This window comes from Calypte anna, chromosome 2 (genome assembly GCF_003957555.1).
Source record: "Calypte anna isolate BGI_N300 chromosome 2, bCalAnn1_v1.p, whole genome shotgun sequence".
NCBI lineage: Eukaryota > Metazoa > Chordata > Aves > Apodiformes > Trochilidae > Calypte > Calypte anna.
Window position 1 is genome coordinate 142,891,090 of NC_044245.1, and position 16,273 is coordinate 142,907,362.

A 16,273-nucleotide genomic window follows, 5' to 3' on the forward strand; every position below is an offset into this window, starting at 1 on the left:
ACACACAATTTTGATTTCACATTTTACATGACATTGGGAAAGACACTTTTAAACAATGCAGAAACTACCACTAAGTTGCTTCAGTGTAAAGATAGGTTTTCTGTGTATTTTTTAGTAGCAGCTGCTTCAGTTTCTACACTTTGGCTCTTTCTTTGCTTTTTCTGATACAGCAATATATTCTAAGCAACATCTTCTCCATGTTGGTTTCCACAAACCCCTTGTAAATTAACTTAAGAACTTAAGGGGACCTTTCCCTGGATAAATTAAATATTTCCACATTCAGATGTCTCAAAAGGACATTCTGAAAACCTCAGATTGAACAGAACCTTTCTCTTTTTTTCTCAGAGCCTACTAGGGTTGGACACAGTACAGTGTCCACCAAATTAAGCTGCCTCCTTGATACTCTCCTGCTCCTACAGTCAGGACCCTTTTCTCACTATCTATTAATTATGAATCCTCAGCAAATTACTTTTGAAAGTAATTCACTGGAGGAAGTTATTTAAGTATTTTACTACATTCTGTGCATGTAATTACCAGCATCACATTGCTGAGCAGGGAAAGAATAATTTCATGAATTCAACAATATTTATCATACTGTATTCACTGAATCAACATTAAATGAGACAAGACCATACCTAAAATTTCTTCTGCTCCTCTTTTTCCTCTGTGCTTTAAGCATTCTAACACAAAACAGAAATGGGTCTGCAAAGCAAAGTAGCAGATAAACAGTGCTGTGTTAATTGGGCTCCTTGTCTCCCTGCCACAGCCAGGCATAACACTATTTACAGCCAGATGCAAAGAATTAATTGTATCTGCAGCTGAATGGGAACCAGCAAACAGTTTCAAACAAAACCAGCACTGAGATCCAGAGGTTATCCTTTCCCTACGTCATATGACAACAGATTGGGAAGTCTTCTTCATTTCCCACCATGAAGCTAATTAAAATGAGAGGGGGGAGATAGAAGGATATTTCTCAAAATACATGATGGAATTATGTAAATCATGAGAGAAAGGAAACCTCTGTGCCTGCACTTGGGAAAATAACAAAAAGTTGTCTTTCCAATGACAGCTCCTCTGGCCCCAGATGCTCTGTTCGAGGACTGCTGCTGGCGCAGCTCTCTTCCTGCTTTCCAAACACTTTACCCAAGGTTAGGATCAATAATCACAATGGTATCACTACAACTGGAGAGGCAAAGCATCCATGACTGATTACCAAATATTTCCTCAGGTGTATGATCCACATGTAGGAAATGCTCATTATCAAGTGAATTGTTTTCACTGGGGTATTACAGGATGGGGCTTCTCTCTTGTCCATTACCATCCTCTCCACCATCAAATTCTTTGATCATCAAGACAACTTACTCCTGTACCCAGGACTTATAAAACTGTTGACCAAGAAAACAGAAGAAAGTCAGCTGGCTTACTGACTGTGTAGAAGAATGATTAATGACAATATTTGAGCTATTTTCTTGAAAATGAGGTTATTGGGAAGGACAGACTGAAATTAACATTCTTCACTTACGTAGTCTATTTTAGGAATTAATTACAACTCTAGAAAGCAGGAGATAAAAGCCTGTGAAAACTACAGAGGACCTTAACAAAGTGGCCACAAGCCCAAGCCACATACTATGATGGAAGCTCTCAAGTTGCATGACAGGGTGAAAAAACCAAGGCAAAGAGTAGCTACACTGATGGCGAAGCTAAAAAGATTGCTGGACCATTGCTACTGAGGGGATATCCTTGGGGATATGCTGAGGAGTGGATTCCTCTGGGGTAACGAGGGAATTTGGGAACCATCACTGGCAGCAGGGCATTAAATTAAAGCAGCAGAGGCAAAAACAAGAGAAGTATTGTAGGGATCTCATGCAAGAGTTGCACTGATCAAACTGAGTCCCAAGGGGGAATGCAATGGGTATGTGCACCAGCAGGGAGTTGTCAGGTCTCACTGCACTGCTCACTTTATGCCTCAGGTCTGAGGGGTAGAGTAGAAACTGAAATAATTTTGTCCCAGGGCACACCCAGACACCTTACAGGTGAGACATTGAGCACTGGCCTCATGCAGCTGCTTCCATCTCTCCAACCAGTGTCTGTACCTGACACCCTTGCAATGAATGTTTATGACCTCTCTTCTGTCCCCAGGCAAAAGTGCTTTGCAAATTGGTGTGCTGTCTGTCCCCAGTATGTAAGGGAATGGATCTCAGGAGAAGTGGTGTCTCTGTCAGGAGAGGAGCATGGCATGTAACAAGACCTTGTGGTGAGAAGATATCTCCTAGGTGAACCACTACCTCTACTTCATCATCATTTCCCAGTGCCACTTTATTGCTGTGGACACTCCTCTATCATCTTGCTAGACATGGCTGCCATGTAGGGACTGCAGTCCCAGCCCCTGTTGAAGAAAATTCTTCAGTCAGTATGAACTCCTCAAGGTGCATAGGGAGAGGAAAATCAAAACATGTTGTGCAGTGTCTTAAAGGGAAGAGAGAGAACTTCAGTAGGAGAGAGATACAGGGGCTTCAGCTGTGGTCATCAATAAGAACGGATATTATCAATGCACAGCAGGTCTGAGACTATTCGTGAAAGCAGGAATGACTCAGCCAGTCCCACAGAAGAGACTGTGCAGCTGATATATCTTTTACATGGAAGATAAAAGCTTAGGAAAAAAACCTACAGGCCCAATGCTAAAGACAAAATCCAAAGCAGGCTCTGGCTGCAAGAACAGAAAGTATCCAGAGGAAATTTCGTCATTTGATGGATGCAAAGAAACCCAAACCCAGCTCAGTAATCCACCCTTTTTAGAGCCAACTTCAGAGAGATTTAAAGGCTTTGAAAGAGGGGAACAGATAGAATGCATACCTAAGACTGACAAACTGAAATGATCAGTTAGATGGACCTATACTTTGGGTGCTCGGGGAAGAGATTGCAAGTGGTTAATTTATTCTGAAAATGGGACCTCTTGATGGGAACAGCCACACTGCCTGCATGCCTGAGTAAGGTATCTCAGACCACCTGCAGCAGCAGAGATTTTAAAGTATGATGAATCAAAACTTAAAATAATGAAACTGCAGCTTTACGTGGAAAAAAGAGTAACAGAAAGTGTTAGTTCAGGATAAAATATTAATGAGATGAACACTTCTCACTTTATTGGCAAATGAGCCTAGAAAATAAGAGCACTCAAAAGGTCACTGTCTGAAACAGCAACACAGGGCTAATATTAAAGTATTAATGTTTGGATGTCTAAAAGCATCTTTTTAACTAAGAAATGCATACCTGACTACTATTACATTGGATTCCATGGCCTTTTTGAGAAGCCACCCAAGATCAGAAGAACTTAAAGACATTCTTTTGTGGGCTGAATCTAGGCACATGTTACACACATTTGAGTTTTCTAACTGAAGATTCCATCTCCTTGTAACTCCCCACATTAAGATTGGGCACAATAATGTTTTCCTTCCTACCACCATTTGTCTATCTTATTAAGTACAGATTCTTCGGCTGTAAAGTCCTTGCTTGTGATGGCTGAAATTCCCTGGAGCAAGAATTGTATCTCATTATCTGTTTTAATAATGCATAACAAGGGATTGGAAACATCCTAATAAAAAAAGCAAGATGAAACAAAAAAAGATGTTCTTTAACAAAATTAAAGCCTTCTCATATGTACTTTCCATATTCCTCAAAAGAGCAAAACCAAATGGTTTTTAAAATAATATATTCAATCTTCTCAGAAATTATTTCATCTTTTGTTCTAAAACCAAGAGCTGGCATATGTGTTTTTCTATTGAATAGGGAAAGAAATTCTAAGATACAAACCATAAACTGTTTATCTTCCCAATAAATGACAGTTCTCAGATCTAATCTTCTTTCTGTTCTCTTTGGACAGACAGGAAACGTATCTCACCAGAATGTGCTACACAGGGAAGAAGCAACAGCTGTTAAAAAAGCCCAGAGAGTTCCACATGAATTCTGCAACATAGCTGTTGGTAATGCTAACTTATAATGCATTTACAAGCTGTGTACCTGGCATTTAATATGCATCATTCAAAGTATGAACAAGTATATTGAGTGAAAAGGAAAAACAGATCTGACTATAAGCTGAAATCAGATGTTCTGCTCAAAATGAACCCAGCAGAAAATCCCTTAAAAGAATTTCAGTACCTCAGTTCAAGCAAACGTAATTCAGTCCTGTTTCTTTTAAGCAATACATTTCTCCAAGAGCTTAACCTCTTGCTTAATTTTGATAATGTCTAGAAGGTCCTGATTCTCCTCTAGAGAGTTATCAGCTCCACTGTCCCTCCTTTGGGCCAAACACTCTGGTACTGTAACAGTCCAAGTGAGGCCACCAGTCTGAGTTCAAGAACTCCTCTTGGGCTTGTCCATTTGTGCCCCCTCTTCTTTTGTCCATTTGTGCTTCCCCCATTCTTCTCATCTACAAGGATACTTGTTTTCCCAAACCAGCAATCTAACCCTGTTGGGCCATGAAGAAGGAAAAAACATCCCTCCCCAAAGAAGACTGCTGATTTATTCACCTTTTAAATTAAAAGGTGTGTTTTGGCAGCTCATACTTGAGCATCTAAACTCTTAGGAAGGGCATTTCTAGACATGACCAATACCTCACTCACAGCTGTGATTTCAAGGCTGCCAACAATTTCCTGCAATGTCCATTTTCAGCCTTCAATTAACTTTTTCAAAAGAATGGGACTCTTTCACTTATGGTCTTTGCTCATAAAGCACTTTGCCTCTGGGACAAAGCTGTTATCCTTGGGATGAGGATTGACTAGGCCTTATCATTTTATGCATTTTCAGTCTGCAAATATTCCTGAACTGTGCTGGCCTGTTCAGTCCAGGAGCACTGGCAGGGCTGAGCCCTCTGCCTGGTCCCCACTGTCTTTCCACTGGTGGGGTCTCACAGTTAACCATACTTAAGACTAACTTATACAAAGAAGACATTATTTCCCAATAAAAATACACCATTTCCTGACACTTAGTATCAAACTGAGTCAGGCATCAGAGTCATTATTGCTCTACTTAATGCCTCCCACCCAGGATGCTAATGACTCAATCTATGGAACTACCCATGCAGTGAGGAAGGAAACAAGCAGAGAATGAAATGTGCAAAGGGACATAAGAAAGGCAGCTGCTCTTTTCTGTGAGCTGTGGTCCTGCAGGTGAGGGATCTATGACCCTTTCCCCTTTTTAAAACCTGCTTTCAAAACCTACTTTCAAACCCCCTTTGTGGAGTACACAAATTGCCCAAACTCACAGCCCAAGCAATTGAGATGACCCATTTCAATTTCTGGAGTTAACCTACATTAGCTGGTGTCCTGGGAGATGCTGCCTGCCCAGATACAGAGCTTAAAAAATTCACTTCCTCTCGTGCTTGCATCATATGAGCTTGGAGGGACCCAGGGAAAATAATTTTATCTTTCTGTTACACACTAACCTCCTTAGAAAAGTCCTTTGGGAAACCTTGCAAAGGAGGGTTATATAAGATCTAGAAATTATTATTATCATCATCATTATCATTATTATTATTGCTGCTACTAGAGGTGCTCCAGACAGGCTTAATTGCACTGCACAATGCAGCAGTGAGCAGTCAGAGGTTATACACCAAGAAATATCCTTTGAAAAACGTTCAGTGATGAAATATCAAACCATCACATTTTGCTTTACTATTGCATTATTTCATGCAGCACAAAAAATACTAATTAATTCCCACACCAGCAGGAGGGGAGGAACTGCCAGTTCAGATCAGCCAGTTCAGGTCTCCGTAGTTACGGCATCTCATCTCCCACAGAAGAGTTCAGAGGAACATGTAAAAAAATCTCACAGCAACCCAGAACAGAGGAATCTAACCTCAAGAAAATGGTCTTTCAAGTCTCATATTATTTGGAAGATAAAGGTAAAACTGTTCCTCACTCAAGGCAGACAGGTCACAGCTTGTTGATCTGACAGCTAAAGGAGATAGGGATGCTAAATGATTTACCTAAGGCATTTGGGCCCTGTTTATGTTGAACAATGTGACCACATCAGTGGAAAATCCATAATGCAGTCACCTGCACTGGCTCAGGGCAGGGCTTAAACTGCTGCAAACCTCACTAGAGTATATTTTCAGAATAAAAGACATCATCTGAATGTACAAACAGCCTCACAAGTGAGAGCTCCCAGGACCAGCACCTTCCTCTCAGACCCACACCAGACCACAGCCCTGTTCTTGATCAGCCAGAATCTCAGCAAAATGCTAGTCTGATTGTCTACAATTTTGTTCCAGCTGAAGCTCACATGTGAGGTATCATATCACTGCAGTGATGCAAAGCAAACCACTTGTATGAGCAGAGTATTCCCTTGCTTACCATTCCTGGAATTCAGGCTGCTCATTGCTGCAGTGAGCAACAGGCTGGGGCATGGGGAAACCCCCTTGCTCTCGTCAGAGTTATGGCTGCCATGACAAGGAGATGTAACATTAGCTTTGGTTAGAAGATGCTTGCAAGGCTGTCTAAATAATTTATCTCTAAGAGCTCACATCAGCCCTTCCAAGGGCACGCTCCAGAGAGAGCTGCCTCCTCCCCATGGTGCACTGAGCAGCCTCGAGCCCCTGTGCAAAACGTGATGGAGATGATGGTATCTCCTCATCTCCTCATGCTGCACTGCACACCCCAGGATGAGGAATAAATTCAAATGTCTGAGGCAGAGCCTTGTCTCATTTTGCTGCTGCCGTCTGCAGTGCTGCTGCTGTTCTGCTATTTGCACAACAAACAAAGGCCTGATCTGCTTGATATGCTGGAATCGATACTGCTCTTTGGCAGGCTGTGTGGTTCTGCACAGTAATGAAAACTAAAAGAAGATAACTGGGAGTTCCCAGGAAAACAGAAAGCTGTTCCATCACCATTAGGACACTCCTGGTAAAGGAGTGTTAACAATATAATATTTTTTTCATGGAGATGGTTAATGCAGCTACAACACCACTTTCAAGAAGCCACTGGACTGGATGTAACCATTTCAAATGAGGGGGGGGTTTCTCACTCAGACACTTCCAGCCAGCCCTCCCCCACTGGCACCCACTTCACAAATGACTAAGTTTGGAGTCAAAGAAGTGACCTTTAAAGGTCACAAAGAGCACATGATGGTAAAAGAAAGATTTCTCCAACTCAATTCTGTTTCTAACTCAGCATCCAAACATGGCCAGAAATTACGTGTGTGGCGCTGCAGTCTTTGGACTCTTAAATGCACACCCTCCCCTCCCCCCAGATGTCTCCAGCATTTTTTAGTGAGGCAAAGATGGAGGAAATTATGGTTAATAAAATCCCAGGCAGTGTATTCAGCCCTTCCCATAGAGTGCTGCAAAGCCTTTGCCAGCATTTCCCAGGAAAAAACTCAGTTTATTGAAAAGAAATAAGCATTCAAAGTGCATAAAGCAAACAAACCAACTAACAAGCAAACAAACCAAGTTGAAATAATTGACAAGGACACTGCCACATAGCTAATGGAAGTCTAGACTAGGTTTACAGGAGAACAAAGCCCCATCAAAAAACTCAGGGTACTGATTTTGAAAAATTAAGCAGCAGATACATTTTGGTTTCTGAAAGTTTTGCCTGCCTTGTCCATTTTCATGCCCACAGTGCCTGCACAGCTCCATGGCAGGGAAACCCCCATCTGCTCCCCTTGGATTTACACTCAGCCGTAACAAATGGCTTTAGCTTCAACTTTCTGCTAGGAGATGCATATAGAAAATGAGGTCAAAAAGTCTCACTTTAAATTATTCATCGCAAAAAATTCACCCTGGCTTTTCTAGGACTGTTCAGCCTAGGAGGAACCACCAGCTCCCTGGAGCCTGAAAAGCTGATCCTTGATATGAGGGATGGTGAATGTGGCACCACAGCAGGGGTGTGGGAGTGGGGAGATCTGGATTTCTCTGTTCCAAGTACCAACTGTCTCTGTGCATCAGCTTGGGAGAGTCAGAGGCATTGATTTGGAGCTCAGAAGGGACTAGGTTGATACTGGAAAATCTCCACATTTAAATCTGTGGTCCACATGACATGAGAGGTCAGACTAATTGATCTTAATAGGGGAATGCAGGAAAATCTCTGAGGGACTACTAGGATCATCTGCCCTGATTTTGTGGTGTAATGGAGAAATTAACACAGAAATTTTCTGGAATGCATTCGGTTATTTTGGGTTAAGCAAAACAGAAACAGAGCTATTCTCAGCAAAAAAGACTCGCTGCCAGACAGCATTTGGATGCACCTCCTCAGTTAATCTGTCCTTGCACTTAATCACTCACACTTTAAATACATAAACCATTCCTCCATTTCAAACTGGGCTGACATGACTTTGCCAGTCCCTGAGCACAGGGGCTTCACTCCCCCCTACATCTATTCTAGTTTTATTGCAACACGGTCTTCTCCACCTACTCCTGGAGATGACATACCAGCTGGTGAAAGAGGAAAGAAAAACTTCAATCAAAAATAAATAAATAAATAAAAGTAATTTCAGCAACATTTGACACTGATGGCAGTTGCAGGTCAGTATAATTGCTGCACTTCACTGCAATGTGATCAAGGGCAGAGAGAATCCTCAGGAAAGGATGTGCCAGGCTGGGAAACACTGGGACCCTAAAATCAATTGTACGTAATCTATAGCAGAGGTTCTGTTCATGCTGTCATGTATTTATCTGGTTTGTTGGCTGTTTATGTAAGCTCACTCTCCTTCCTGATTTCTTCCTATTTCCAGAGGCATTGATTGACTCCCATTGTTCTTCAGGCTATATTTACATATTCTTCACATATTCTTTTACAAGCACCTAATGTGACACAACAACCTAATTTTGGTTTATTTGTCCAAGCAAGGGGTATGTCTGCAGCTTGGTGTTTGGTGACTCTAAAGTGAGCAAGTGCTTTGGTGTAAGCCAGTAAGTCCTGTGTCTTCATTGGGAAACTGCAAGGGGTTATTCCAAAATGCCAGAAACTGACAGGGTCTCTTTAGCTTCACAAACACTCCACATCTTGGTATCAGTCTCTTATAATTACACTATTGAGTGCCAGTACTAATCATGTTTAAATACATTTCAGTACATGTATATACTTTAATCTCTGCCTATATCATCTTATTTTGAATATCAAGAAAGATGAAGTCCTAATTAATGAAAGCTGGTTGGTTGATTGGTTGGTTGGTTGGTTGGTTTTAAACAGATAGAAAGATTTCATTTTCTTGGGTACCACCTCAGGCTCACTTTTTACCTGGGACAACCTTTTTGAGATTCAGACCTAAAAGAAATTGATTACAGGGATGTGCTTAATTTTAAACCTACCTAAAAATTTTAAAGATGTCCACTCATACAGCTTAAGCTGTTAGAACTGAAAGAAAACCAACCAAGCTGAGTGCTTTCCAAAGCTGGCATTCAAACACAAATATCAACAAATACATAGACTTGTTCAAGGTGTTACAGGGAGATTCAGCTGTCTGTTTAATGACTTCAAGATAAGCACTTCTTGTAGAAGGCTAGTTTGTAAATCTGTTACAAGATAAGGAGAGTAGAATTAGACAAGTTATTCCAAGCACAAAATTAAAAGAAAAAGAAATGAAATCTCTACTTTGCCCTGCATTCAGAAACACTCCCCTGCATGATGTATATATTAATTTAAGAATCAGATGAGTGCCATCAGTGCCATCAGTGCTGTGCACAAAAGGAGCTGGATAGGCAAAGGTAATACAATTTCTGCACTGAACATCAGCCACAATGGGAATGAACATTAAAAACAGACTCACAACCTTTCAGGCTTAGACTTTTGGAACTGAAGCTTGGTCTTGGAGGGCAGGGAATGTCCCCAGTGCCATTCATTTCAGTAGCAATTGATGAAATTTAACACCCTCTGGGAGGCATAACTCTGTGCATAAGGTTGGGCCTTGACATCAAAATGAGAGTGGAGGAAGGAGGGAGAGAAAATAATGCTATATTGATGGCCACAGAATAGGCTTTATTTACTCTCCCGGAACTACATAAATATCAGTCTGCAGTCAGCTAAATGCATTGCCTGCTCAAACATTTTTATAAGCATGAAATTTACTCAGCTGTACCCATAACTTAATAGGCCAATTATTGGTAAGAACACACCATCTACACCAGGATTAAGAGTTAAACATAGGTTTTCCTAAAAACACAACAAGAAATTAAATAGCTATGTGGTTCCTTTTGTTAATAGTGTGAAGGCAATGCCTAAAGGCATCAGTTCAGATCAGAAACAAGCATGCCAGGAGCTGTTTAAAGAGAGGATAGGGCAACGTACATCAGAACAGGGCTGAGAACATCATAAGGGGTAGAAAAATATGGGGGAGGGAGAGCAGATAGCAGGAGAGCTGTAAGGAGAGATGCAAAGGTCAGCCCAGTGTGGTGAACTGACTAATGCTGGGTTTCTCTGTGGGGCGGGTTCAACAGAGTGTAGATGCTGCTGAGAAGGCACAGGGAAGTCCAAAAGGTAGAGAATCAATGCTAAATTAGAAAAGACCACAAGGAAGGAGGTGGGATTATTGGTAAATAGAAAAATTGAAGCGAACTCTTAGTGGCATAGTCAGGAGCTGAGCTAAGGACAGCCACTTCCCAGCACAGAAAGCTTTACAGGAACACATGCCCAGGCAGAAATCAGAAGTTCATGTCAGCAATTTCTCATCAGCTCAGAGATTGGATGTCCTGAAATCCTGGGAAGGGTCTGGACAGATTTACTCCCTTAAGATCCCACAGGCTCTCTCACACTCACAGTCACAGGTGTTTGATTCCTGTTGCTTTTTTTCAAGCTTCCCAAGTCTCTGAGCCTGATGATGCTTCAGTTACTCAGCAAGTCCTGCTCCACCCTCAGCTGCCACTCTCCTTTTGTGCCCTCCAAAGCAAGCAGACTCTCTTTAGCTTCCCTTATGTCCTCAGAGTTCTGTTCAGCAACTCCTAAATCTCACAGCACAGCTTTTCTTCTCATCACTGAGAGGTGGGAAGTTCATCACCAGTTACACGTGGAGCCTTCTGCTCCTCATGGATTTATCCACTTCTTTCTCTGATGCCAATCACTTCCTGTCACCAGAATCCCAAACTCTGAACTGGATATCACTTTGGAAGGAAAATTAGCCTTAAATCACACGTCACAATATAAGTGCTGGAGCCTGAGCAGGTCATTTCCTATCTCCAGCTCTGACAGTGCTGTTCTGCAGGGACAGCCTGAATCATGATTTGCTGCCTGTCCATACTTTGCACGTGCTCCTGGGTGATCTCCTGGTATTCCTGGAGGATAAGATTTGGTGCTTAAGTGGGACAGTGTTGAGGAGTTTTGGGCATGGGAGTGTATCTAACCACATGCAGCACTACCTTCAGAAAGTCTGAGGTTGTTTCCCTGCTGTGCTCCAGAACTAACTACAGGATCTGCTCCAGAACTAACTACATCAGGGACCATCTTCCTAGACACCTCTAGGCTCATGACATCATTCATCTCCCATTTGGCAACAAATACCAATCTTAAATGACTTCAAGAGAACTCAAGGAAGGACTCACTCAAGGAGTGTCATTTTCAGGGAGTCCTAAGATACAAGGCACTGGTCACATAATTATGCATGGGGATCACCATGCATTGTATCAACACTATTTAATGTATTAATTTGCATGTGTATTAATTCAGATTATGTCTGACGAAGTGGTATTTGCAGAGACAGATAAACCATGCAATACAATGGCTAAATTGTTCAAATAACATGAATGTTTATCATTCAGTTCCTCATGTACAAGATGGGGCTGTTAATAATTATTTCCCTACCTCCAAAAGAGCACACATGTAAGTTAATTAATTAATAGTTGCAAAGCACTTTGAAGTTGCAAAGCAGCATAAGAAAGCCATCCATTATTATGTATAGTAAATGTACTTCTAAATGAAATAATTTGCCCATTTAAAACAATTCCCCTCCCCAAATCCCCTAGAATCCCTTATCCACAATATTAATTAGCATCTAATAAAAAGATGTGTGTTTAAATATTCATTTGGAATTTCAGGAGATGAACTGTTTTCCCATCCCTAATGTGCTACGGCTAAGATAAAGTGGCATATTCCAGTGCACTTACAAATGCAGTTGTATGAGCAAGGTACCACAGAGAGAACAAAAGAAAAAGGCATACAAGGGAAGTGAGACTCCAAGCTTATGCTATGTTAATCTGAACCAAGAGACTCGAGTTTAACTGGCAGCTCTGCAGTGAATTTCTCTCTGAATGGGACATGTCTCATGACCTATGTACAGGTTGGGATGCATCAGGCAACTCACTGAGCTGTAGCCCCAAAAGCAAAGGTTTGGATGGGTAAATGTCAAGAGAGAGGCTGGTGCTTCAACAGCACAATCCAGCCCAGCATCTGTGGCACATGGTGAGCTCTTCCTTTGGGATGCCAGTGTCTCTTTTGGGAGGTGCTCCTGCTGCTATCAACATGAAATCAAGTCTAGAGTTCCATCTTTCCTGCTTTTCTTAAACACAGTCTCAAGATATATCAGAAAACAGCTCTGGAGCTCTTTCCCATGTCATGTGCCAGCTTTTATTATGGATACACAGTCTCTTATCTTTAGACTTCAGGCCTTGAGAGTGTACAACACTTCAGTGCTTTGCTGCTGCCTCACAAGGAACAGTGTCTTCTAAATCACATCTTAGTTGAGTATTTACTTAATATAGAAGATATTGCACCAAATGTGAAAAGTCACCCAGACTACTGAGAAGGAAATAATCCAGCAGTCCCTCAAGAGCCTGCAGTAGCATTAAATTGTTGCTGCAGTAGCACTGTGCAAAAAAAACATGTACCACCATAATGTTCCTGTGCTGCCTGAAAGAGATCTTTGATGTTCAGGAGACAGAAAAAAAGCCTTTCAGTTTGGAAGCTTATGGAGTTCACCTTAGGACTTCCTTTCCCTTCCAAGAAGGAGCTAAAAAGTTACATGATGCAATGAGGAATGAGCACCTAAAAACTTTTGAAACCTGGAGTAAAGTTTTTCAGCCCCCTTGATGGGGGAGGGCAAAACCCCCCTGTTCACTGAGCCACACTGCAACACCAGCATCAGCCAACACTGTTCTTGCTTTAAATTATGAAAGAAGAGTGGTGGGTCTAACATTGTTCTTGTTTCAATAGCAAGTACAGAAGGCTGATACTATCTGGCACTTCCTAGTCTTGCTTACTGGAGCAATGGGCCTGAAAACTTGGTTTCCTTTCCATTCTAATGCACTCACAGCAATTCAGGGGGATTTGGCACTCCTTAACCCAACCTGAAACCTGGTTTGCAGAATGTACCTGAGACCCCTTTTCTTCTCAGAACACAGGCCCATTCTCAAAGCTGCCAAAAACTGTTCAAGATGAATTGTGGCTATCATAATAAAATTCTGGCCAAAGTCAATCTTCTTGGGTCCTATAAATATTGGTTTAAAGAGGGAGACTGTAAGGAGTACTCCAGGATCTCATCGAGCTCTTACAGCTCTCACAAAGGGAGATGGTTCATCCAAGTGATACAATAAGTTGCCAGCCACTTCTCTTAAACACAAGGGAAAATCAAATCATATTAGGTGGGCATAATTTGACTCTGTTGGTAAATGGGTGGGAGAAGAATGCAACTTCCTTCATGACATTAGATACCAAAATTTAACATCTTAACAGGTTAACCTCTATATCTGTGTTTGTGCACAATATAATTAAAAAACTTTGTTAGATTCTTTTTTCTTGGTTATTGGTTAAAATATTAGAAAAATTGTATAATCTAATTTTGTGACTAGCATTAAACAATCTTAATTTCCTGCTATGCTAAATCACACCAGTCCCATAATTACGCATTAAGCACTACATTGAAATCCTTACAGTTAAACCCTTTAGTTGTAAAAATGCTTACCAAGTATGAGAGTAGGGTTCAGCTGCACCCAGAATCCTCTCTGAGACAGAGTTTACAAAGCAAGCAGAACCATTCTCTACTTTGTGACTCAACAGGAGAGCCTTCCTCAATGTATTCCCTAAATACTGTCCAAATCACTCCAGCCTGTCCTTGACTCAGTTTCACTCCCATTCATTCCCAACCCCTATGTCCCTTCCTCACAATAAGTAACAGAGTGAACCTTGTCATCAAATTCTGCTGTCACTTCTTCATAAATTTATAATAAATCCCACCTTTTCCTGATACCATTTTTGGTGATACTTAAGTGATATTAAGACCTTCCACTCTCATCTGTGACACTTGGGGTCATGGGCGAAAGGCACCCATAGCCTCTGACTTCAGTGTTCTGATTTTTCCCAGCTGTAACAGGGTAGGAGTAAACTCTCTTAAATCTGCCATTGGCTTGCTGAGTGACAGCAAACAAGGCATTTTACTCCTTTGGATCATTCTTCCACATGAAGAGGGAAAATTGGATGCTACCCATTAACTATTTCTAGATATCACTGCAGAATAAAATTACCTGATCCTCAGGCATCATATTAATTACGTGTGACCTTACTTGAGATCCATTTTTGGTCAAGTATAATCAGTAATAAAACTTCCCTAGATATAGTAAAAATAACTGGCAGTTTTTTGGGAAAGATCTTCCACCTAGCAAAGTGGAACTTAATGTCAGACTTCATTTTTATGGACAAAGAAAAATAATTTGGTGAACTAAAAAATCAATAGTTGCTTAAATAGTGATTATTATGATGCTGATAGGGTTACATTTCTTGTTTGCAAAGAGAACACACCAGTGACCAGCAGTATAAGAATTTTTGGAAGGGTTAACTTCTGCCAGGTGAGTGAGATTCTCAGCATCACCATCAGGGACAAAAATTTCAAGCAAGAAATCCTAATAGAAGACTATAGTGGGAATTGTTGTCAAACATCCTACTGGAGGCTCCAAAAGCCAGGATCTCCTGCCATGACATTGGTTTGCTGGGGGAAAAAAACAAAAAATCAAGAAAACAAACAAGTCTTAAATATTGAAAGGACATATGGAAGTGGCAGTAAGGCATTAATTTTTATATATTTCTAGATTTAACCAAAAAATGGAAAGGAAATTACAATTAATATAATTTACAAAACAAATTACTGATAATGGGGAAAGGAAGGGAAGAATTAAATGACGAATACAGCTAGAAGTCATGGTGTATTTTTCAGTGTGAGTTATTGCTAGAAGCACACAGCAAAAATGTTCTTAGGCAAGTAGAAAAAGTAGAAATTTTCAGAAGATAGATATTTTTGTCTGTACATCAAACCAAGCAGGAATTTTATACCGAGGGTGGAACAGAAAGATTGCCATCTGTGATGGAAAGGGGATGTGAGGTAGCATTTGCTAAAATTAAACACTTTTTTTTAAAACTACAGACACATATCTTGCACCAAGAGCCTCCAAGGGATGAGGAACTCTCAGTAAAGTTAATTTCAACAAATCTTGGGGAAAAAAGCAAATCTAAAATGCAGGACTCCCAAAACCATTTGACTATTGAAAAGTATAAAAGAGATGAACTAGGGAATTACAATCCACCCAAGCTGATGCTGATCCTGGGTAAATAATATAATGCTAAATTACGGAGTGTACAAACAAAAATTTGAAACAAAAACGTAATTAAACCCTTCAGAGTGATCTCATGTTAAGTGGATTTTTCAAGCAATTCCATTTGTGGCTTAAAGAACAATTGATCAATTAATTAGAGTGCCTGTATTTAAAAGCACATGACTTAGCACCACACAGCATTTTGACATTAAAAACCTGCAGGAACATACAATAAATGGGTTACAGTCATCTTACTGACAGATCTCAAAAGACAAATGTTAATGGGAGATATTTTTCAGAAGAACTCCCCAAGAACCAGTCCTTGGTCTAGCACCCTTGTGTTTTTCATCCCCATGGTCCCTGACAGATTGGTTTTAGCAGTGAAGTCTGCAGTGATGGAGAGATCAGTAGGTACAAAGTAAGGAAAACAAGGCACTACTAGAAAATATGCCAGAGCTGCAAACCCAACCATGAACCCAGGTAAGGTGATTCAGATGGAAATTCTTCATCGATTATGGTCACAACATGACTGCAGAGGAGCAAGGGATGCAGGATTTGTAAGAAAAGAGATATCAAACAACAGTGAGTCTGTGTAGAGAAAAAGGTAAGAAGAAACTGGTTACCAACAAAGATGGAGGAAAACTGACAGGAAGGGTAATGAAATGGAGGTAGATGGTCTCAGGCATTATTCACTCAAGAGGATGTCAGACTTTTAAGAGGAGGTTGGACAATTACCTTTCACAAAAACATAGATATGTTGATTTGCTTTAGTTC

At 40.8% G+C, this 16,273-nt stretch overlaps 1 protein-coding gene across 1 annotated transcript in view; it reads right to left on the minus strand.

Annotated features, from left to right (window-relative positions):
* KCNQ3 (potassium voltage-gated channel subfamily Q member 3) overlaps positions 1–16,273 on the minus strand; it is a 189,727-nt gene that overhangs the window by 147,159 nt on the left and 26,295 nt on the right. The window lies entirely within an intron of this gene.